Source organism: Triturus cristatus, chromosome 2_1 (genome assembly GCF_964204655.1).
Source record: "Triturus cristatus chromosome 2_1, aTriCri1.1, whole genome shotgun sequence".
NCBI classification, from domain to species: Eukaryota; Metazoa; Chordata; class Amphibia; order Caudata; family Salamandridae; genus Triturus; species Triturus cristatus.
The window spans coordinates 1,127,334,671-1,127,357,859 of record NC_140581.1 but is presented as its reverse complement, the minus strand read 5'-3'; the positions used below and the strand labels follow the sequence as shown (position 1 = coordinate 1,127,357,859).

The 23,189-nt window shown below is 42.5% G+C and overlaps 1 protein-coding gene across 8 annotated transcripts in view; it reads left to right on the top strand.

Moving 5' to 3' along the window:
• PTPN13 (protein tyrosine phosphatase non-receptor type 13) overlaps window positions 1-23,189 on the top strand; it is an 830,096-nt gene that overhangs the window by 24,164 nt on the left and 782,743 nt on the right. The window contains exon 1 of one of the 8 annotated variants that reach the window (XM_085636544.1): window positions 20,053-20,187. The exons of the other annotated variants lie outside the window; for them this stretch is intronic. The gene's annotated coding sequence lies outside the window, so the exon portion shown is untranslated. Of the gene's footprint in view, window positions 1-20,052; window positions 20,188-23,189 lie in introns of those variants that run through there. 8 annotated transcript variants of the gene reach the window in all.

The window sequence follows — 23,189 nt, the reverse complement described above, 5'->3', positions numbered from 1 at the left end:
TCCTGTTCTAAAACGTTGGAAACTTTTTGCCACATTTGTTGCTTTATTCTTTGCAGTGCTAAGTATTCTCCCGTGTTTCCCCCTTGTTTTCATATTCAATCCAACAGACTGTGTCAATTTTGTGGGGCAACAATGTTATTATTTTTGTTAAGTTCAAGGGTCACCACTCTAGAGTAGTACGCTTTTTGGCACGTAAACGGAGGCTGTTAGTCACTACGTTGAGAAAAGAAGTAGAGAGGTGATGACTGAAGCGGGGTGAGATAAACAAGCATTGGCAAAGCCAACAGGGTTGACACTTCAATGGCATGCTGCACAGGCTTGGCATACACTGTACACATTTCAAATCCATTGGCTTTGCAAATGCAAAGCGCCGACTGAGGCATCTAAAAAGCTATCCGATAGCAAGTAGAGCAGTATTTTTTCTTCTGTCTCATCCATTTATTAGATGCTTTTTTGTACGCTAAATTCCCAGCACCGCTAGGTAGCTTGCCACCAGATATTTAGATATAAAATATTTGCTCGTGCATTTATGGGAAAGGACATATCCAAATATCAAGTAGAAAATGGTTAGGCCAAAATATTATGTGGGCTGGTCCAGGATGTGATTGACCATGTCTCAAGCCAATGGCTGAAGGGTGTAGAGCAAAATAAGTCAATGAGGAGGCTGACACTAAGCCTCTTCTATTTACTATAGAATACAGTATCACAGCGATAAATAGAACAAGCCCTATATGTCAAACCTAGCAAGGCTTTACATGTCTATAGAATACATGGATGCGATAAAGAAATGTGTGTAGACAGACTTTACTTTTCAGATTTATAATGGTCCCTTATCAGGGATGTGGAATTCCTATAGCCCGACACCCGGGACATATTGTTTGAGGTCAAGGGCAACAAGTTTTCATGTGTATTGTGTCCTTGGGACAAGAAGGCCCAACCCCCTACAGGACAACCCCTTTGGCTGCCAGTTTACAGTACCACGTTATGTATTAGGAAAGGGCAATGTCTGTAGTTAAGGTAATATTTGTGTACATGTGTAAATGCTGTTCAAGCTTGTACTTATAGGTTCATTAATGTAGAGCCTTTATTATTAGGGTGAGCACTTAAAGTAAATGTTTTAAGATCGGCCTGCACAACTGACGGTGGTTCCAGTATAAATGTGTACACACTATTTCAAAGTTTAGTAATATGAGGCTATGTATAATGCTCCCAGAATACTCTGATTATATGCAAATATTTGCACAAGCCTGAAAGCAAGAGCGATGATTCTTTACTTACAAAATAAAATGTTCACACAAAAAAATGCAAGTAGGAAAAAAACATTTTGCTAAACTACTGCTAAGATTTTAGGTTCCATATCTTTGCAGCATAATTTAGGAACATGTTGATGAATGCTTGTATTTCCCAAAAATATTCATAATGGAAAATCAGTGTAACCAGTTTAAATACGATTATGGGAAACAAAAATAAACAAGAACTGGCAAAGCCAGTAGGTCTGAAATTGGTGGTCAGCCGTTTGGTTTTGTCAACGCGTGACTTGTTTAGGCATGGTTTTTGTAAAGCCTTATCGGTGTGGGAGTTGCTGGGCCCTCACCATTCGAACAAGCATTGGCAAAAGCAAAAAATAAATAAATGTTTGGTCTCAAAAAGCAAACATTGCCACAGCAGTTCCGGGCACTGAACAAAACTACTTTGTGTGCCAATATGCTCCTTGTGAAAGAGCAGAATACTGTCACTTACAATGAGGCCAGCTGATAGACCAAGAGAAAGAGAGAGACAGTTTTATTAAACACAAAAGGTCATGGTTAACGCCAGGCCTATTTAGACGCCCAATTATTAAAGAAAGTGTCAAAAGTGCATCCATGGTATATATCCTTGAATTAAGTGCATATATATAATATATATATTTTATGAGAATTTACAAGAATTTACAGAAGTCGGCCAAGAAATAGTACTCCTAGAAAATATTTGTGGATTGCATTTTACCATGAGCAAATGTACATGTGTAGATTACCTCATGTGAAAATCTGACTGTTTCAAAGTTCACTTTTCCGCCAACCACTTTTTCCAACCCTGGAAGAAGCTTTACGTCTGCCACTATCAGGAGTACATTTCCAAACTTTTTAAGTATTGAAAAAGATTAGAAAAGAGTTGGTGAGAACCCTTAAAACACATGCAAGTTAGTAGGTTTGCACAGACTCAACTCCAACCCTTGAACTATTGCTTACCACTACCTTCAGCCCCAGTATGTAGACCTGCAGAAAAGTAGCAACATAAGGGAATTGCTAGTATTCAAACTCTACTATGGTACGAGCCCTGGCATAATTAGATAGGCTGTATCAGAACTCTTATATAAGATTGCTGCCGTAATTTGTCGCCGCATTACATGGCACAAAAGGGACAAGTGAATTTTGTTACAGGACAAGTAGATTCATGAAGCAACCTGCCCCATGGACAAGTATATATTTTATTACATTCCACACCCCTGCTTATACATTCCATTGGAAGCAGAAGGATACATGCAAAACAGCCGATTGAAAGAAGGTTAGACTAAAATACGTATGTGGACTTATACAGTATGTGATTGACAATGTCTCAAGCCAATGGCCCAAGACTCCAGAGCCAAAGAATCCAATGGAGGATGGAGGCTAATCAAAAGCCCTTAGAGTATGTATAGATTATAGTATGTCTGCCATGCCATCAAATCTAACAAGCATTGGTGACTTTGTCAATGTTTTTTTGTTGTTGTTGTTGTACAGCAACGCAGCTGCTGTGCAGCATTACTGAAAGTTAAAAAAAAAAAACAGGAAAGAGGCTCTATGACACGTCATAGCTCTTATTTTGCTTTTACTCAATCAATTACTATTTTGTAGTTTATTCAGAGACCAGCAGTCAATCCTATAGCATATGTACTCTTTGGTTGAGAACTGAAGCATTGATGCAAGAGCATACACTGAAGAGTTCATTTGGGCTTATTCTGATACCAAGACGGACCCTTCCTATTAGGACAGACTAATGAACATCAGCTTTCAACCTCGTGTGTAAGTGGCATAGGTTTGGGTTGCATTGCAATAGGGTTTATGGAGCTCTGCTTGTGCAGTTGTCTGTTGGCTGAAGTCTTATTGACCCCTAAAGAGCACAGGTTGATTTTTACCTTTTTTATTTGTCTTGGTGGGGGATTTTTTTGGGTGGTTGAGGTCATGTTATTAAATCTTGTATAATTGTACTTCATTTGGGCCTAGAACTGCATAATGTAGAATGGACGGATCGCTTTTTAGACGTTGAATTAACTGCACTGTGTACCTTCATTAGGGTATTTAATCCTTTGTGTGTCAGAGAAGTATTATACATGGCCCTGTTGCTTTTTACCCTATGTCTCCTAGGAAAGTCCCAAACTTTGATATTTCCATGCAGGTAGAATACCGGAGAGAGGTGAATTTCTTTACCACCTTCTTAAAAGTATCAGGAAGTAGCACAACACGGAGGAAGGCTTAAGGCTCTATTTTCAGCAAGAGGATTTCGGCAAACACATCCTGAAGTCTAAGATGGTTTGTTTTACTCACCTTTTTAGGTCTCGCCTGCGAACGCAGCGCGAAGCGCTGCTTTCGGCGAGATCTATTGTTGCTGACTTGCCTCGGAAGTGGGACAGGAGATGTGCACGTGCAGGCTTTTGGCGGATTTGAGTTGGTGTACGCGCTTACAGCCACGCGGCGTGCACATCTCCTGTCCCCCTTCCCTCGCAAGCCAGCAAGCAGTTTCACTTTCGTCCTCACCAGCCTCGTAATTTTTTAGGCCTCGCTCTCGCTGTGAACGCGCTTGCGCGTTGAGTGCCTGCTGAGTTAATTATAGGTCCGCAGCGTGGGGCGCCTGTCGGCATGCTGTGATAATGACCTTTGGTTTTTTAAAGCACGAAGGCTGTGTTTGCACTTTTTTTTTTTTAAATAGGCGGACACGTGCAGAGAGACCACGACTGATAGAAGAACTTCCGGCAGCAACGGGGACCAATAGTTAATTTCCCGTGATTTCGAAGATACCAAGTTTTGCCAAAGCGCAATAACAATGCTTCAAAATAAACTATTTTATGCACATCGCGTTACAGTTTTCAACCCGATAACTAAACAGTTGACAGGCTTATCTACCACCGCTTATCGCTGCTTAAAATCATCCCCCAGGGGCACAAAGAAAACAATATCCTGCGGAATACTGGGGGGGAGGCAGGGCTGACCCTGCTCCCTGAGGGCACAGTCCACAATGCCGCAGATCACAGGCAGTTATGGGGGAGGGACAAATGGTTGTAAGAAGGCTGAGGGACAATATGGCACGAAAAACGTTTGAGTTCCTACCCATACCAGGCGCACCCAACCCTCCCTCCCCAAGATGCCGCGGTACTCACAGGGATCTCTGCCATGGCCAGCATCAACTCTTCTTCCTCCATAGCTGCTCCCACGGGTGCAGGCGCTCACACGCCCCGGCAGCAGGGATTCCGTGGGCGGGGCTTGAGGCGGTGAGGAGCGGCCACGCGCCGGGACTCACGCGATTCTTGTGATGTGGCGGTTGGGGTCCAAGCGGCTGGAACGGTAGACAACGCGCACCCTGCCTACAATCCGCCACTTGCTGGGATGGGGGCGGAACCGCTGTACACTTACCCCCGGCCCGAGCGGTTGAAATCCCTGCCCGCAGTGCCGGATCCGCGGGAAAGCAGAGGGGGTCTACTGCATCACAGCCAAACCAACTGCACAGTTTGCTGACACAGGGAGGAGGTAGCCCAACTAATGCCCGCGTCGAGCAACAGCATCGACGGGCTGGTAGACGGTTGGTGACCGGGGCTAGTTTCAAAGTAGCTCCTGATGTGCACCTTTTAAGATTATTTTAATGGCAGGTCTATTGTCGAAGTGTGCCCAGGGTTTTACGTGGGGTGCGTCCTTCCGCTTCTCAGACCTAGCAGTAATTAACAAGCATTTGCCATGCAATAGGTCTCGCATTGACGCGAGTTTGGGCTATTGACATTGTAAATAACAATGCCTTTTCTTTTCATTTTCTTTTTCAAAACAAAAATAAAAGGCACTGTTATTTAAAATGCCAATAGCTCAAACTCGCGTCAATGCGAGACCTATTGCATTGCAAATGCTTGTTAGGTATGGTCAGGGGTCCCAATCTCTCTGTATGTATGAACTATACCGCATCAAAGATACAAATCTTTTTGGGTTTGGGGCAAGACATGGATTTAAGAGTCTTAAACAGATTTTCTGTGTAGGTTTGAATACAATCTATAAATTCTGGCCTTTAGCTACATGAATCTTAAGAATACTTGATCAATAAATAAATAAAACTCAGTAGTACAAGTCGAAATGCGAACAGGATAGACTCACTAAAACCATCTCTACTGTACCTGGGTACTGGTCAGTGCTGAACAATGCGAACAGACAGAACATGATCTGCTCTTGTTCGAGGCTCTTGTGTTTTTTGTACAAAATTGATGTGATGATGCAGTTTGCATAAAAGTGTAACATGAAACTGTTGTGTTTTGCATATTTCTTTCTGGAATTTCACACATTTACATACATTTGCATAAATTTTGACCCAAAAGTATTGCAATATTATTTCAAGGTTGGACTTCCTGAACAGTTATCACTCTGGATGTGAGTCCTGGTATGAGTTGGTAACAGTGGTCCACTTTCAATTTGCCAAGTACAAATTCAGAACTTGCAAATGACTGACATCTAACCTGGATGTTTACGTGATCCTTTATCACCATGAGCCAAAGAATATCATCAGATGTACAAGTAATGACGCTTGTGGCCTCCTTTCTTCATATGCCTTAATATCTCTGGTCAGAGATATTTAGAAAAAAGAACTCAGCTCAAAGGCCCATAACCAAGCCCAAAGATAATCTTTAAGTATTGGAGGCTAGTTGTCTTACACGTAGGACTTTATGTAAAGCATACAAAGCTATTGCATCTGCATATTTACTTACCTTTGCAAAACAAGTTGCATACATAATTAGTGGGGTGACTCTAGCTTCATAGGCTTTCAAAGAGATAACCAAACTGTCCAAGCACGCCACCCTCTTTGTTTTGGCTTAGGCTATCTTTATTTAGGAGGAAACCTGGACTATTTTACTAATGTGCCTTATGTAGTAGACGTAAATATATTAAAATCAAAATGGATCCAGGACACACCCTACTTTAGGCCATTGTATGTTGGAATCTTTGGGCTAAATGATTTGCTTGTCCCATGAATGCACACATGCACGTGCTGTGTCTGAGTACAGTTCATCAATTAGTTCCAACAGTGAACTTGGCCCACAACAGACCTTGATCTATGGTGTCAAAATCTACACTCTGGTTTACAAAGCTGGTTGGGCTCGCTAGTATCTAATGAATCTTCAGCCAGCTCTGATCAATCATAATGTTGACAGGAGTTGAGGTGCCCGACTCCTCCTTGATACATAGGTAACAATTTCTTATCTTAGGGACAATTCATTACCGCCTGTATTAATTGCTTCCCAAACACTTCTTCCCACAGCATCCAGCAAAACAATGAATCTATAGGCAGTGGTGTAGTTTGTGTCTCCCTTTTAAATGTTGGCTATAATAATGTACCGCTCTTTCAGGGCTTTTGAATTTGGGTATGATACTAGATTACCAGTCAAATTGCTTTAGCCCATAGAATTGGATCAAGTTTAAAACTGCCCGTTTGGATGTGATGCGTGAAATGGCTCAAGATTTGAGATTCAACATGTTACTTGTTCTTAATTAACTAAGAGAGTATTCTGAATAAAGTTTGTTTTAGCAATTGGCATCGTGGACAGTCTCCCATAAAGACTGTTGATATTTGCGGCCTTAAATGAAGTAACAGACATGCAGTCAATGGCAGTGACACACCCCGTCTCAACAAGGGACACACATTCTTGATCTCTCCTCTGAATGAACTTATAGATCTTTGGCCAAATTCTATCCAGATGCATTTTATTTCCACCTCTCTAACTTTGTTGTGTGATGTGACAGCTACATTTAATCGTTCTTATCTTTTAATCTGCTGTTATAATTACTTTGATTGCTACCCTTCTTGATACATAGCCCACAAGTCTTGAAGGGCTAGGTCAAGCTTCTGACCCTGGAATTGATAGAAATCCCACTGAAGATTAATTCATTTGTCACAAAAACTGATTATGTCTAATAATAACTTGATTCTGCAATTTCTATATGTGGTAAATATTAGGTGTTAATATTACACAATTTAATTTTAATGAGTTTACCAATCAGGGAAGGGCTGCAAGCTGAGCTTGCCTTGCCAGGTTGGGACGTATGGCCTGCAGATCCCTATAGATTTTCACCAAGGGTTTAAGTCACAGAGCCAAGACATCAGTTAGCCAACATGTTTCATCTTGTTGACACCTAGCGCCAAGATGCTCCTTGGAGGGTTAGCTGCGCTATATAAATGTACTTTCCATTCCATTCCATTTTGCTGTCACTGAGCATGGTCTACCTACATCTGAACTACTAGAAGGTATGTTTTAAACTGGCATTAAAGCAGCTTCTTTGATGTTCCAAGAGTGCATTTTGGCTTCCGGTAATCAGATTAGATTAGTCACGGAAAACTGTTTGCTATGCCAATCTATCAGTTGTCTGCCTAATCTGGAATATAGGAACTCATACTTGCACCGTTGAAACGTGGAGGTAAAAGTCACTCTCCCTTCAAATCAATCACAATTTTACAGTTCGAGAATTGGCAATATTGAAAAGCAGACACCAAGGTAGCCAGCACCAGCATATCTCTATACGCACAATAAGGGGCCACAGTTCAATGGGCCATTTAGAGATCCTACAAGCTAGCTTTCAAAGGATCTGAATCTAGATTTGGACTTTACTTCATGACTGATGCAGAAGGCGCTCAATAGAATTGGTCTACGATTAACAATTCCTTGCCACATTCTCCAAAATCAAATATCCTCGCATTAAAGTCACTTACGATTATTAGTCACTCATGAGGATACTGGTCTGATGAGAATTTCTACCTTCTTAACAAACTCAATGTTTTTTAATCAGGTTAATTGCCCGTATGGGTCGGTAAATGGGTGTTAACAATTGGATGTGAACATCAGCGGCTCACGCCTTAAAAACTTGTTTAATCTTTCCAAGCCAAGGATTGAAAGTAGGTGTGGAAAAACAACCCTGACACTTCTGAACTTGCCCGATGTTTTGGTGAAGTAATTCACTATCAAAAAGCAGTGGGTGACTTTATTGTGCTGGCTTGAACGATTAAAATTAATTTGTAAACCGGTCGTACGAGAGGGAGGTGCTGTATAAACTCTTGGCATTACTGAAAGTACAATAATTCTTAGTAGAGAGAGAAATTGTAAATGCAGTCTACCTAGGGAATCCTGCCCTATATGACCATCTTTAGTCATTCACTAGTGGTAATGGGGTAACCCAGTGTCCCTCAGCACCTGGGCATTAATGAAAAATCTACAGTGGATGCTGTTGGGTTAAACAATTGCTTTCTTCAGTTACGTCGGACTAAAGTTTTGAGCCACTCAATTCATCTTGAACTCGGAAGAGTCCCGAAAAACACTCCAAATTATATAAATAAGAATACTCGTGCAATGTAAACATCAACAATCACTTATTGTTTTTATGTATGGAAAAACATTTGAACATATATGGCTGTCACACATATAGCTATCAACGGTGAGAGAAGTGACATGTGAATTAAGTGAAACAAAGTTAGCATTAACTAGTTACGCCACCCCCAGCAAGACATGAATAATTACTAAAGGACAGACCAATATATTCTTTGTACATATGTAAAAAATGTTGTTGCTTACATTGATATTACCACTGTGTCACTTTGTTTCACTTAATTCACATATGTCACTTCTCCCACCATATATGTTCAAATATTTTGCATACGTAAAAACAATAAGTGATTGTTGATGTTTACATTGCACGAGTATTCTTATTAATGTATTTTGTGGTGTTTTTCGGGACTCTTCCGAGCTCAAGATGAATTAATTGAGTGGCTCAAAACTTTAGTCCGACATAACTGACAAAGCAATTGTTTGACCCAACAGCATCCACTGTAGATTTCTCATCTTTAGTCATTGTCATGAATACTTCCTTCAAATTGTTTTAGTTCTAAAGAATTTCTCTGCTGTTTCTGTGTGTGTTCTCACAGTTTGTTTTGACCTTGCTACTTATTGTTTTTATTGAGTCACTTTTGTGATTTCTTTAGCTTGACTTTACTCCTCCCTAAGGACTCTTTGTGAAGCCTCATCCTTAATGACTAGGACATCACACCTATTTCTTTTGATGCAGTTGGATCCCTAGCCCTTGTTCTTACCACTTCCCTTTTCTTCTCTACCTCACCGTACAAGAAATAGTCAATTCACTGCCAAAATATGTCAGTGTATTTTGTTGCAACTTTACATGGTGCTGCAAACAACCACCCACCAACCCATTCTTTTTTTTTTTTTTTTTTTTTTTTTTTTTGTCCTCATCTCACCTATAAACTATTTGCAGGGCATAACTGGTCAGTTTAATGATGGAGCGCCCTCCGACCACCTGCACTTGTTTAGGTTATCCAACCAATCCCCTTATATCGTCCGGGATTTAGGTGTTAATCATAGGACCATGGTATTTATCGATCCTTAACATCGGCAACAGGGGATCAGCAGAGTCTCAATTCCTGACCCATACGTATGAAGGGTGCCCACAATGTAGGGGGGCCAGAGCTGGTGCTCAAAGATTCTAATCGGGCCATAGCAAGTGCGGATTTTAACCAGTCCTCAATTTTCGGCGGGAGGGGGTCCTTCCATCTTAGACAGATCTCCCTTCGGGCCAACAAAATCAGACATAGTAACAGCCCTCTATCGGATTGAGCCATACTGGCAGTGGACACCTGATCATTAGCAAGGAAAATCAGAGAGCCGTTCAACAGAATGTCAATTCCAAAGGACATACCTAAATATCTGCACACCCCTTCCCAGTATGATCCTAATTTGGGACAATCAAAAAAGATATGTATGTCATTGGCTTTAGGGCGCAAGCACCTGGAACACCTTGGTTCGGGATTGGGGGCGAATTTCGAGATCTTCTCCGGAGTATAGTAGATTCGATTGGTGACAAAAAAATGATTTTTCTTCAGACTAGCTGATTTGGTGTATTTATAAAGCAGGGTCATAGAGGGTTCCAAGAGATTCCCGATATCGGCTTCAAATGGAGAATTGATCCAAGCTGACACCTGTTGGGGAATACCGACATCATCTGCGTTGATCAGTAGCCTATACCATATGGAGATCTCCTTTTTCCGATGCTGAATGTTTTTTAATGCAGCTTCAACCTCTCCATTTCCCCTTAAATTCTCCTTTTCTGTTTCAAACCAGGATTTTAGTTGGATAAAGTTAAATCTTGAAAACCCCATACCAATTCTTGCTTTCAATACCTCCCAAGGATGTATGCCATTTTCATCCCCCAACTCAGACCAGATCTCGACCCCAGCTCTTTTAATTGGAAGGGCCAAACTATCCTGGAGGCAGGGGGGGTCCCCGGGGAGTCCACCACCACCAACCCATTCTGTTAATACACTTCCTGGTGGGCTTTTTGTTGTTCATGATATTGAAAGCATAGTGCTGCACATTGGCTTCATGCATTCTTACACTGGTGCTATATTATTCTGTGTGTGCCTATGATACATCAATCTGCGGGTTGCGGATAGTGCCAACAGGTGGTGCTCCAAAAGGAGTTATGGGTCTAACGACCTCCACTGAAGGCAAGTCTGTTAATGGTGGATCGTGTGGTTTTGTTGTACAGCGGTCTCTTGGTGGGGGTGGGTATGGGTGGTGGAAGGGAGATCTTGGTGTCTGTGTATTTTGAGTGCGATACTATTGTGCTGTCTCTGTGAACGCTTTCAAACATTCTTACTGATGTGAAGTCTCCTCTTCACACCTTTCCTTGGATTCCTTTGTAGCACATCTCTAGGTTATAGTTAATGAGATTATAGTGTGGAGGTGGACAACAGAGCAGAACCGGCGGTTATCTCAAGAGGTTTGCTAATATTTTCTGAGGTAGATTAGTAGTTAGGCATGGGGGACTTGGTGAAGGAGTGGGTGTCGGATACTTGAATCTGAGTTTAGTACCTTTAAATGTCCAAACTCAAATTTGAGAAAGACCCAGGCCACATGGAGCCAGCACTCACAGCTGGATAGTATGAACTGGACATGGAAAGGCTGTCCTTGAACTGTATTCGCATGCAAGTATCCCAAAATGGAGGCTAATTCCTATTGTATTTAAGCACAGCTGATCCTGACCTAACTGCCACTCAGTGCATTTTCTGCCACGCTTGGTATGTGCTCTTGGTCTACGGGACTTCCATCCACACTGACAAAAAGCCAGCAAATCCGGAATTATGACTTTTTGTAATAACATCCTCAGCAGTGATCCCTTTCATGTGGCCAGCAGACCTCACACTTCCTCAGTGTTCCTCATGCCCCTTGTGCGACTTGGGCACTCCGTCAGGTCATGGCTGGGGCCTACACATGAATAGCTTGCATTCTTAGAGTGCTCTTCTATTCAGATCTCTCTGTCATACCACAGGCTCAAGTAACTATCAACAATGCCCATTACCATTTACACAGCGGTACAAAAGGGGGTGGTGATAGACGGAGCATCAGAACCAATCAAACACTCACACCCAGTCAACGGATCTGGGTTTGATCCATCACCGTTCTTTAGCCCACTCTGCCACCCCAGTTCAGACATGGCCATATGCAAATCAGTCTGACCCTGTGCCTCATGGGAACAGTCCAGCCCGAACTGCCAGGCCAAAATAACCATTTACACAACATATCTACAGTCTGCCGCTAACTTGTCATCCTCCGGTTGATCCTACTCATTCAGACTATTGTGATAGCCAGACCTTTCTACTACTCTGCTGTCTTTCTCAAGGCCCCACTCCAGATAATGTCTGAACTGTAAATGGTTCAAAACAGGGCGATCAGACTTTATGTGGGTTTGAAAAACTGGACTACGTTTCTACCTATTGATCTATATTTAATTGGCTTCCTGTTTAACAGCAAATCGTACCAACCGTGGGTGCAAACAATTGACATCAATGCACTGCCCCCATGGCAGCTGCAAACACGCGCTTGCCCTGAGGGGAGAATACAGTGAAAGACAAAAAGCTGGATGAAGCAGCTATTTCGTCTTTCTCCTTTCAGGTGGCGCCCACCTGCACTTCAAAGAGAGGGCAGATATCCCTCTGCAGGCAGGTGCAGTGAGTGACTGCACCCACCTGCAGGGGAATTTGTGAGGGACCCCATTTTCCTCCTCCTGATGACAGCATGTGGAAAACACGTGCTCTTACTGATAGCCTCCGCGCCTGTGTCCATTATACGGTGTGGGCACAGAGGCAAGGTGTTTCCCTCATTTGCATGGGGGCACACCCCCATGCAAATGAGGGAACACCCTCTTAAATTAGTGATGCCACTGTATATGCACCAGTGCATTGTGTATTATTTAAGAGCACCCACACGCACCTGTGGTCTCTTCTACAATACATAAGTGCCCCAGGGGCTCAAAAAACAGGCACACATGCTTGCTATGTAAGATGGTCCCTGTTGTCTAGTTGAGTCTTGCATTTTTAGTTATGTTTTTTCAGTAATTAGTTTGATTGCTCTTTTCTTCTCCACACTTTTCCTCCCTATCCGCCCTTGACCTCATCCAGTCTTGAGACTTAAATTATCTTGTGCTATATGCCCGGCAAAACAAATAAATAAATACAAATACATAAAGTTCCCCAACCCACTTGGAAGTGTGATGGAAGTCAACATGTAATAGATTCTGTCCCAGTCAATGCTTAATTTGAGCCGGTGGCTTCTGGCGCTCAGCACTGGCACTTAATCATCAACCCCGGTGCTTTTCAAGAGCACCAGCTAAGAACACCTTAATTTATGGTAGGCACAGGGATATTGAGTGATTTGCCCTGAATCCCAGGATGTTGAGCCAATGATGAAACTCGAACGTGGTTCCCCTGCTCCGAAGTTGACCGCTTTGGCCATTACGCCATATCCCCTCCCCACTTTCATGGCTCGTAGCTTGTTTAGTTTTAGACAGCGCTAACAGGACAAATGGGCTGGTGCAAGTTGCCTCCTGATGAGAGTCCCGGCACATAGGTTTTTGCAAATTAACCACTAGTCCCAGGTCATAGTTTTCCGGTTCCAATGTTGGTGTGTTACCTTTCCCAGAATAGATGTTCTGTCCTCTTGGTTTGGAGTTTGTTATCTGGCTATTCTATTGGCTCTTGGGGTGTTTCCTCTGTCCTAGACAGTGTATGTGGTCTTTATGTGTATTTTTGTGTAGGCTTCAGATGTGTGTGTGTGTGTGTGTGTCACTTTGCAAGAAGACACTGGAGGACTTGTAGGCCTCGTGCATCTTCATCAGCACCTCCTCTTTGTGTTGGACTACTTGGCCTTGCATGAGAGCAATGATTCACGGAATTGCCGCATGTATTGTTACAAAATATGGTGGAATAGCCTGTTCCAGTGACCAGATAACTGCACCTTGCACTAATGAGTAAGTACCAAGGCACAGCATCCTCCACTGATCTTGGTTTGCCAGTCTGGCCTAATCACTAATTAACCAAGGCAAGGCACCCTTCTCTAATTGCCTTGGGAGTATGGTAAATTCTGGTTGGCCTTCTTTTATTTCCATGCCTTCTGGTTTAAGGTTGACCTTCAAAAGTATGTTTCAAGGGGAAGTTCTGTTTTTTTTCTTAATCTTAACCAGCTGCACGTTTCTTCAGTTTTCCTATTTGTATGAAGTAATGAATGTCTTACACTTCTTTTGCCCAATTATTCGTGCCCTGTATGCCTTGAAATTAGACTTCCCATGTCTTCCCATAGACTTTCATATTGGTCATGACATTTTAATTCCTGGTTCTAGAAAGCTGTAGTGGTCAACGTTTTTGTACACACCTTTACCTTGTTTGTTATAGGGGGAATGACCAGTGAGGGCATGAGAACGATAGGGCCAAACTGTGACTGTGAGAATAACCTTTAGTGGTGAGCAAGCTAAGAATATTACATAGTCATGGATCGGAAAATAGGCAAAAAATATATATTTCAGTACAATACCTTGCGTTCGCTATCAGACCTCTGAATTCAACTGTACATGTCTAAATTGAATTGCACAAGTCTTCGTCAGCATTCAATTCAAATGGAATGTTGCCTTCACCCCATTCACCGCAGACCCTTATCCAAAAGTAAATAAGTGTGATGACTGGAACATCAGGTGTGTTAACCCCTCCATCAAAGAGACATGATTCACTTCATACCTCTGTAGTGATATGAAAGTCCTTCCTGTTTTGGCATGTCTCTCGGTTCCTCTTGTAGTGACTAATCACATTACAGTTAGACACCCCCCCCACACACACACAGTACAGGAAGGGTTCTCGATGTAAAATACAGATCTATTGACAGCATGATGCATCCTTAAAAGAAAGGGCAAAAGGTGTGTTCGGTACACCACTTCTTTTTATAAATTAGTAATGGTACTAAAGTGCCGAGGTAAATAAATCCTGGTGAAGAACTGAAAGATTTATTTAAACTGATTGAAACACGTTTGTTTTTTTTATAATAAATCACTTTTAGATGATAATGTATAGCAACCGACATCTGCATTGCTGTTTGTTTTTCTTTTCACCTTGCACCACGCCACTTTTTTCACTCCGGTTATTAAATGAAATAGTCTCTAAATTGATCTTTACATTCTTTTTGTATTAAAAGCCACAGCCTGTGATGTCTGATAAACATTCGTCAGAGTGACTCTTGTATTATCCTGTTCGTGCAAATTTGCTTTTGTTGCATGTGTGAACAAAATATATGGTGCCACAAAATGTTTATAGATTAAATACATGGTTTCCCTTGACACCATCCGATTTTTACAGTACACAGTCAGAACTTGTTTTAATCCGTGCTCTCTTTTCACGCAATAAAATGTGTAATAATCTAATTTGTTTCAGTTTACACTTATTAATATTGATTAAACTCCAGGTTTTAAATGTGTTTGGTCTCTTGTCGTTTGATTTGTCTCTGCTTCCTCTGTGTGCTTGGACTTGAAATGCCACTTTCTACTAAAAATGAAAGCCATTTTATATGTGAATAAAATGGAGGGGGTCTGGAAGATCCCCCTTCTTATCCACATGAAAATGCAAGGGTCTCTGGGTCTCAACCAAAAAGGCAAGGGCTCGAATGGAGGGATGAAGACAGGATGCGAGCAGGGGCAAGCCTGATAGGTCCTATTCTGTCAGGACGGCAACTTACCAAGCATTCCAGCCTCACACTCACATGTGTAACGTGTCATTCTGGCTACTGTTTGAGTGTTACCCTGGCTAGTGCTTGCCTCTTGGAGCTTATTCAACTTCAGGAACCTTACTGTGCACGAAAAGAGCTGTGGATGCAAACCGTTGCTAAAAGTTGGCTTCTTCTAGCCAAGGAGGATGTGGTGAATTCTGGGGTTTTAATAGGACGCATGGGTTTTGCCAAAGTAACCAACTCGGATTGCTATTCGAAATGGAATTTTGTTTATTTGTCTATAGTGTACAGTATTAGGCTGTATTAATGACTTTTATGGGTTGCATGGCTTCTGCTCAGGTCACCACACGAATGACTGGGTTTGAGTACAGTCTTTTGTGATTGCTTTCTTTTGATGTTAACACACTCATCGCACTGTTACACCCTTGTCTAGGTTTACCCTATGTAGATGCATTCAAGCAAGTGAGAGAAAAAAAAACACCTGCCACCAAGCAGTAATTAATGCTACAGCACATGTAAACACAGAAACTTCCAAGTGATGACATTAGAACATCATGTCCCAACAGAGTAGATGTGCCATTTTTGTGGACTACAAACAGTCATAACCGCAATTCCCACCATGACACGGCAAATGGTAACATCCAACACAACACATTGGGCAGAACTCCTAAGACCACGGCCATTTGTATCATGAAGTTGGTTGTCGTTGTACCCCACAGCACTGGTCCCCTTGAAACCTCTTTTTCTCTCTCCCTCGCTCCTCCAGCCTTAACCCTTTAACATCTCAGAAACATACGTCCCAGACCTCAATGTGTGTGACCTCGCCACATAACTAAGAATATGACGCACTCCGTTTCATCATTACAAGCTGGCAGACTTCAGTCTTCTGTAGTGACTTTGGAGCCACGTGGAAAGTTGCTGAAAGCGCAATAAATCCCTACTAATGATTGAATGGGCGCGGTACAAATGTAGATACCAAAACTATCTTCTTTAAAAAGAGTCTGCTACTTTAAATTAGACCTTGATTTGCCAGGTGACTGCTACAATTGTATTAAAAATAAGGTTTGAGTTAGCTTTCACGCTAAAATGTGCTCCAAGGAACAGAAAGCCCCAGGCCTCAAGCGGACGTCATCTTTGCACTAAGTACTCACTCACTACTCACTTTACCTTGTGAGGAGCCTGGGATGTCCCTCATCTGACCATTTGCTGCTAGTTCCTCTTCTTGGGAATTTTCTTACAAATCTTTTGTGTTGCAGTTTGAGAAAGCAGCAGTGGGTGGTCAGAAACCTGCAGGACTGGTGAACAAATTTGCAGTCAAACTGAGTGAAGTCTGATGTGGAGTGATGGTCCACGTCTCGAAATGAAGGATAAAGTCCTGAAACCTAAGACGTGGAACATCTTTCTGAGCAAAAGGCATAGTTTGTCAACTTGGAGCTTTGAGAGAGACTAATATAATACTATAAAATGATTGAGGCACAATATGGAGAATGACTTCCATGATGACTTGCTTATTAAAGGTGTGTTGTTTGCTATATGTGAGAAATGGGCCCATTTTTACTGCTCTGACTTGAGATGCAAACTATGGAGACGAGCACCCCCCATTTTCTCAAATGTAGAAGTATGTTTTGTTTGGAAGTGAATAACTGATTTCCCAGAAGAGCAAGTTGTTGATTCAGCTTCTATGCAGTGCAGGTCTGGACAACTCTTTATGTGAGATTTAAAACATCCGCACTGCCAGCAAACTTCAAAATGGAACAGTGCTTGTATTTTGGCACAATTACTCATTCATCATGTGGTGTTAATCAAGATCCTCTCTTGTGTTCTATGATAAACGTAAGTCTTTCAAGCATTTTGCTTTAATTGTTAAATTTCGTACCTAAAGGATACGTGACTCGATCAGGAGGCAGAGCAAGTGGGCTGTGGCACGACACTTATTTTTTGGGACCTGCAGTTGCGACCCCTAGCTTGCCCCTAGCTACCCCTGGCACTGCCTTTGCGACCCCTGGCCTCAGAGGTGGCATAATCACTGGCAAGAACACAAGGGTGTCTCACATCATCAGAGTCGGGCTCTAGCCTCGTTTTCTGCTCATTGTTATTACATAAGTAGTGAATAATAGTTTATTATTCACTATTAGTGTAATAAGTGGAGCAGCAAGATCTGGACCTCAACTGGCATCTTAGATAAAAAATAAAAAAATGGTTTTAATGTATGTTGTGTGTGTGCATGTTGGTGAGAGGGAGTTTGGGTGAGAGGGCGTGTATGTTTGTATATGAGATTGTGGATGTGTGTGTGTTTCTAAATGAGTGAGTAAGTAGTGTGAATGAGTGATTGAGGGCGAGAGTGAGTGCACAAGAATAGGTGAAAATGAATGAGTCCAAGTCAGTGCTAATGATAGAATGAGTGTGATTAAGTGAATGTAAGTGAGTGTGTTGTTATGCTTGCAGATCTGCTGTTAGACCAGGCGTGCTCCTTGGTTTATTTAAGCACCCTTGACAAAATGTTGGCAACGGAATAATGGAGGCAATACTTGCCTATGGGATACCTTCGGCAAACTGCTACTGCTGGCGCTCTGGAGATACATTTTGGCCTAGAGCACCCATGAAAAATGTCAGTGCTGCCCTCCTGGAGGAAAGTTTTGGCATAGTTGGCACCCTTGGCAAATTGCTGGTGATGGCACATTGGAGGAAACTCTAGGTATGTAGGAAGACAACTGTGGCAAGGTCATGGGGCCATCTAAGACCAAATATGGCCCTCGACATATTAGACAAAACCATTGAGCTAAGGGACCTCATTTTTGCAAGAGAAGCAGTATTAAGAAAATTCTGGCACTGGCATATTGTATGCAATGTGTGGGCAAAAGGGGCCACTATGGCAAAATGCTGGTCCTAGCAATGGAGGTATTTTTATACGTAAGCGGGCACCCATAGAACATTTTAAAAACATAATTGGGTGAACTCATGGGTACTCTCAGATTTTAGTAGCTTGGCACACCATGAAATGTTTTGAATATTTAGCGAGTGTTTTTGTAGACCCTATGGATTTTTATTAAATTTATGTGAAAATTGTCCATTAAAATGAACTAGTAAAGCCCCTTTTTTCCCGAACATTTCTCAGGGAAAAGAAGCCCCCCACCGTTTTTTCTCCCCTAAATGAATATATAATATTAATTAAGCAATTACGTAACTTCAGCAATGTAAATTATTGTGATGTCATCAGGATTAAGGTTATATGACATCATTTGTTGGGACCATGCAGGGTCAAAGGTCAAATGATGTCACTTCCTGCAACATCATTATGGTCAAAGGGTAAATGATGTCACTTGTGCTACCCCTGGCATTTTGGTGAATCGACATCCATGACCCCTGTCCCTCTGAAATTTGATAGCACCAGTCAGGAGCTTAAATTTTGGCACAGAAATGTATTATTTTACAAATTAAGCACTGTCACAAGGCTACTAAAAGCAGTCTAATGTGATTACTTACGATTTGGACCAATGACTGACTAATTTTTTTTTTAACTTTCTTAGAACGACTGATTCTGTGCAATGGCTCAAACTTCAGCAGGATATCAGGGAATTCCTTGACAGTGAGATACTAAGAGGGAAAATTGTGAGCTCTCACATTGGTCCTTGTATATTTTGTATCTGAATCAGGTGCAAGAATTTGTTGCCGTGAACTATCTATGAATCATAAACTAACGACTGCAAGAGCACCTAGCTTGATCTCCCTCCTGCTGGCTCTTGCACCTGCATCTGGCTTCTACGGCCTGGTTTGGTTTACTTGAGCTCCACCCTGGCTGTGACAAAAGGGTAGAGAGACAGACCTTAATGTGTGGTTTATATACAAACATGTACTCTAAAGATTTTGATTGAACTCGCACATATATATTTCACCTTAATTTTCATTAAAGTGAAGGATATGATGGGATCGTAACATCACTTCCTGTGACATCATAGTGCTTTGTATATGCTAATTGTACTTTTTGGGGCTATTTCCCTGCTTGCTGTTCTCAAGATAGGAAAGTAGTGGGGTATAATGCGGGTTGGTTTCGCAATACTAAGTATACACTTGATCCATGTATATTTTAGGGGTCTGTGGGCTCGAAAATTTCCAGACATTCCGATTATGGCCATTGATAAGGACATCCCACATGTCGGGCGCTGCATCTGGCCTCGAAGATGCGTATATATGAGTAGAGGCCGTGCCCACCAGATAATTCTTAACATCTGGTTTTCATTTATGCCCTCACATGCAAGCGTCTGGAGATGTCATTGCTCTGAAGTGGGGTACTCCGATTACTTCGGTAACAATATTTCCACTTCTGACCTTTATTTTCAGAATCATTATTTAATTTCAGCACAGCCTGTTCATTTACATCGAAGCAATCTTCCAGCTGATAACGAGATCCAAGGCCTGGAAACTGATGGCGATCCATAAATAAAGTCATCTGCGTGCCAGTCAAGAAGAGATGGAGCGTGTGCGCGTCCGTATTCGAGCATCTTATGTACCTCACTGCCTCTCCCTCCCTGCGGGTGAAAAGGTATCGACTCTGACTGCAACAAGTCGGAAGAAGGAACTAGGGCTCAAACCACTCTATCCCCGCCCACCAAACTCGCCTGGCCTCTTCTCAGCGCGACCAGAGGCTGGCCCCGCCCCTGCCCTGCAGGCTCGTGTTTCTCTCCGTTGCCCCTGGCAACGGCGGCCGCTCCTGCAGCGCTGGCGGGTCATTCACGGCGCCTCTCCAGGGCACAGCACTGGCGGTGACGACGGCGGCATGCGGAGGGGGCAGCCCCGGGCACACACTGCCCCCCTAGGGTTCACGTTGGCACTAGAAGCGCAACCCCCTCCACGCGGCATGTTCCCGTGAACTGCAGCAGGTGAGCCAATGCCAGTCTTGTGGGCAAAATGTCTTGGTCCCTCCTGTTCGTTTGTTTTGCAGTAATGATACTTTTTGAAAGTTCCACAGTAGGACGTGTGTAACATCTGCTGCTGTGGTGCAGCTATAACGTAGTCTCTGTAACTCAAAGAAGTTATTAAGAGTTTTATTCCTTAACTGAAGTGAAGGTCGTGACTCTTCCTACTGCACAAAGATGGTACAACTAAAGATGCAGAGGTGGGTGACAGGAAGGCCATACTGACATGTAGATTTATTAGAAAACGTTTTAGCGCGCGCCTACAGATGTAATCAGCTCGATGGATCCTCGAGTCCACAGCAAACCGAGCTTTGACGCGGCTTCAGCCTGCCGCCCGAGCCCTACCCTCATGCACACAGGGACAAAGAAACCATTATCATTTAAGGTGTAACGAAGAGACGAAGATATTAATTTAATGGCTCATTTTTACAAAGAGAAATCAAACGCACAAGATTAATCGCGGCTTCCCCGTTTACACAAATTGTGTGAATCAGGCAAACAATGTATTTTACCTAGCCTCCTTTTTCTTCACTATCTCATATGAAAGCACATTGAAAAACGTCATTTCAGAATACTAGCTGTGTAAAGACCTGTTGTTGTGTTTGATTGCATAAACTATAGCTGTCTTGCCTCGCTGTTCACTGATGGCACTGTCGCCAGGCTGCGGGCAGGAGGCAGTTCATATTTAAACATTATCACTTTTCAGGGCCGGCTTTAGGGTGGTGCGACCGGTGCCACTGCACCGGGTGCTGGCTTCCTGCGGGCGCCGTGTTTGAAAGTTTATTATGCTTTTGAAGCACCTGCTGCAGCATTTCTTTCCTCCGGCAATTACCAGGCCTCACATGAATGTTAAGAAAACTCGTGTGATTAATTATCTTCCTGGAGAGAGATCAGTGTTTTGTAAAGTTGAGGTTTTGACTTGGGTGAAGTTAGTGCAGAGGGTTAATATGCCTGCTGCAAAGAACGTGTACCAAGTAAATTACAGACTGCGTATGATGTAAACAGATCAGCAGATTACTGCTTTCAAAAGAGACATCCTTTTGTTACTTGCAATTTATAACTTAAAGTCGTAATATAGAATGGTGAGCTATTAACTTTCATCCCAGAACTGCATACACACTGCAAAGTATACATTATTAGAACATTGATAAATGTTGCAAAAAGGGTTAATTTGGCTAGAAATTGATTCTTATTTTTAAAGAAAACTCCCAACTATGCTGTTTCTTTTTCGACTCTGCGTTTGTGCTTCTCCACACCAAGCACTCTTAAACTATACTGCCTACCAGTATGGATGACACGTGATTCCTACACTTTTAGTCCTTTGGCTTATGTAACATTTCCTATACACTGATTTAGATACGTATGATTGGTTGTCTCTGTGTAATGTGTGTGTGATGCAAAGTGCTCGGACACCCTACACTGGTAAGAGTGGCGCTATATAACTAATTCAATGCATCTGAGAGAGTGTGGTTATGGAGACTTGGTCACTGTTAAAGGGTGCTAGTGAGAGAATCAGTGGTGGAGGTGGTCATTGGGGGGCCAACAAACATTGTCGCACAGGGCGCCACCAGCACTAAAGCCAGCGGTTAGTGCTATAATGTGACATATTAATGCCAACGCTTCCACTTGTTAACAAAAATACACCTTTTTAAGAGACTGTAGCATGTTTTACGTGATGTTTATTGCATGATTGACACGCAAACATTTCAGGGCTCGGCTCGTGATCGTCTGTAGGAGCCAAGCCATACCCTTGGCTCGACTCCTGTTTGCCTTGTTAAATTGTTGGCTTCCCCACCTCTTATAATATGAATGTGTCAAATTGATGCAGTTGAAGCTGTTTGTCTGTTTTGTGAGGTGTGTGTGTGTGGGGGGGGATGGGAGGTGAGAGTGAACACGTATGAAGTGTTTGTTTTAATTGGTAATCTCTCTAAGTCTCGTCCCCCAAAATAGGGGCTCATGTATTTACGTGTGATGTAGCAGGTGGGTGTATTTTCTTTGTCATTTATGTTATGTTTCAAAAAAGAGTTCTTGTAAGAAGGAGGTGTCAGAGACAGAAAACAAAGACGCTTTGTAAACTGTGTCGTCCCTTGTAGTACAGAGGATGTGCTTTTTTATGGGTGGGGGGGGCCAGTTAGAGCTAAATAGCTTATTTGTGACTTTGCAAGTGAACTAAGGGAACGGGGCGTGGTCCAGTACATTCGCTTGAGTGTCAGTCATAACACATTGGATCCCAAGACCTGGCGGCTGCCATGTCGAATGCACAGTAACATTTGTCTTTTGTATACCTCAAGTCGCAAGACAGGCTTCCTTGCTCATAGTGAATCCTCACACAAAATTCTTTCCCAACCAGCTTGACAACAAACCAGCCCTTTTGCCAGTGAAAATTTGCTGACTGACCACAGGCGCTGCCTGTCTGTGGTCCCTGCCTGGAGGCACAGTTCAGCCTGAAAAGCAAGATGAAATGGCTGCTGCGCAGTTGCAAAAAAAATCTCAGCTCAGCTTTCAAATTTCTTGGGGCAATATCGCTCTTGAGTAGGAATCTACCGATTGGAGCGCTAAAGCAAAAGTGTCCTTGGATATCCTCAGTCTGATTGGTCAAGGATTTCAGGGTAGACTCTACCTTTTGAATGAGGTGGACTGATACACATATATATGATGGTTCCCATCATGCAAGTATACAAAGGAGTAAGACCTATCAAATCCTTAAATTGAGAAATTGAATCAAACCACGTGTCCTTTTCTTGCCTTTTGGCGTCCCTCTGCCTTGGAGCCTTTTTCTCTCAGCAAGGATGAAAGTTAATCTTGAAATTGTCTTATATTGGCATTTATGTTGCGAAGCCAACAGTATTTAAATTGCATCTTTACCAAGCACTGCTACCATTGGGAATGGTAAACCAGTCCCATTATTTTGACTCATTGATATCCATCTGTATTGCGTTTTGGTTTTGTCCAAAGTAGAATCGACT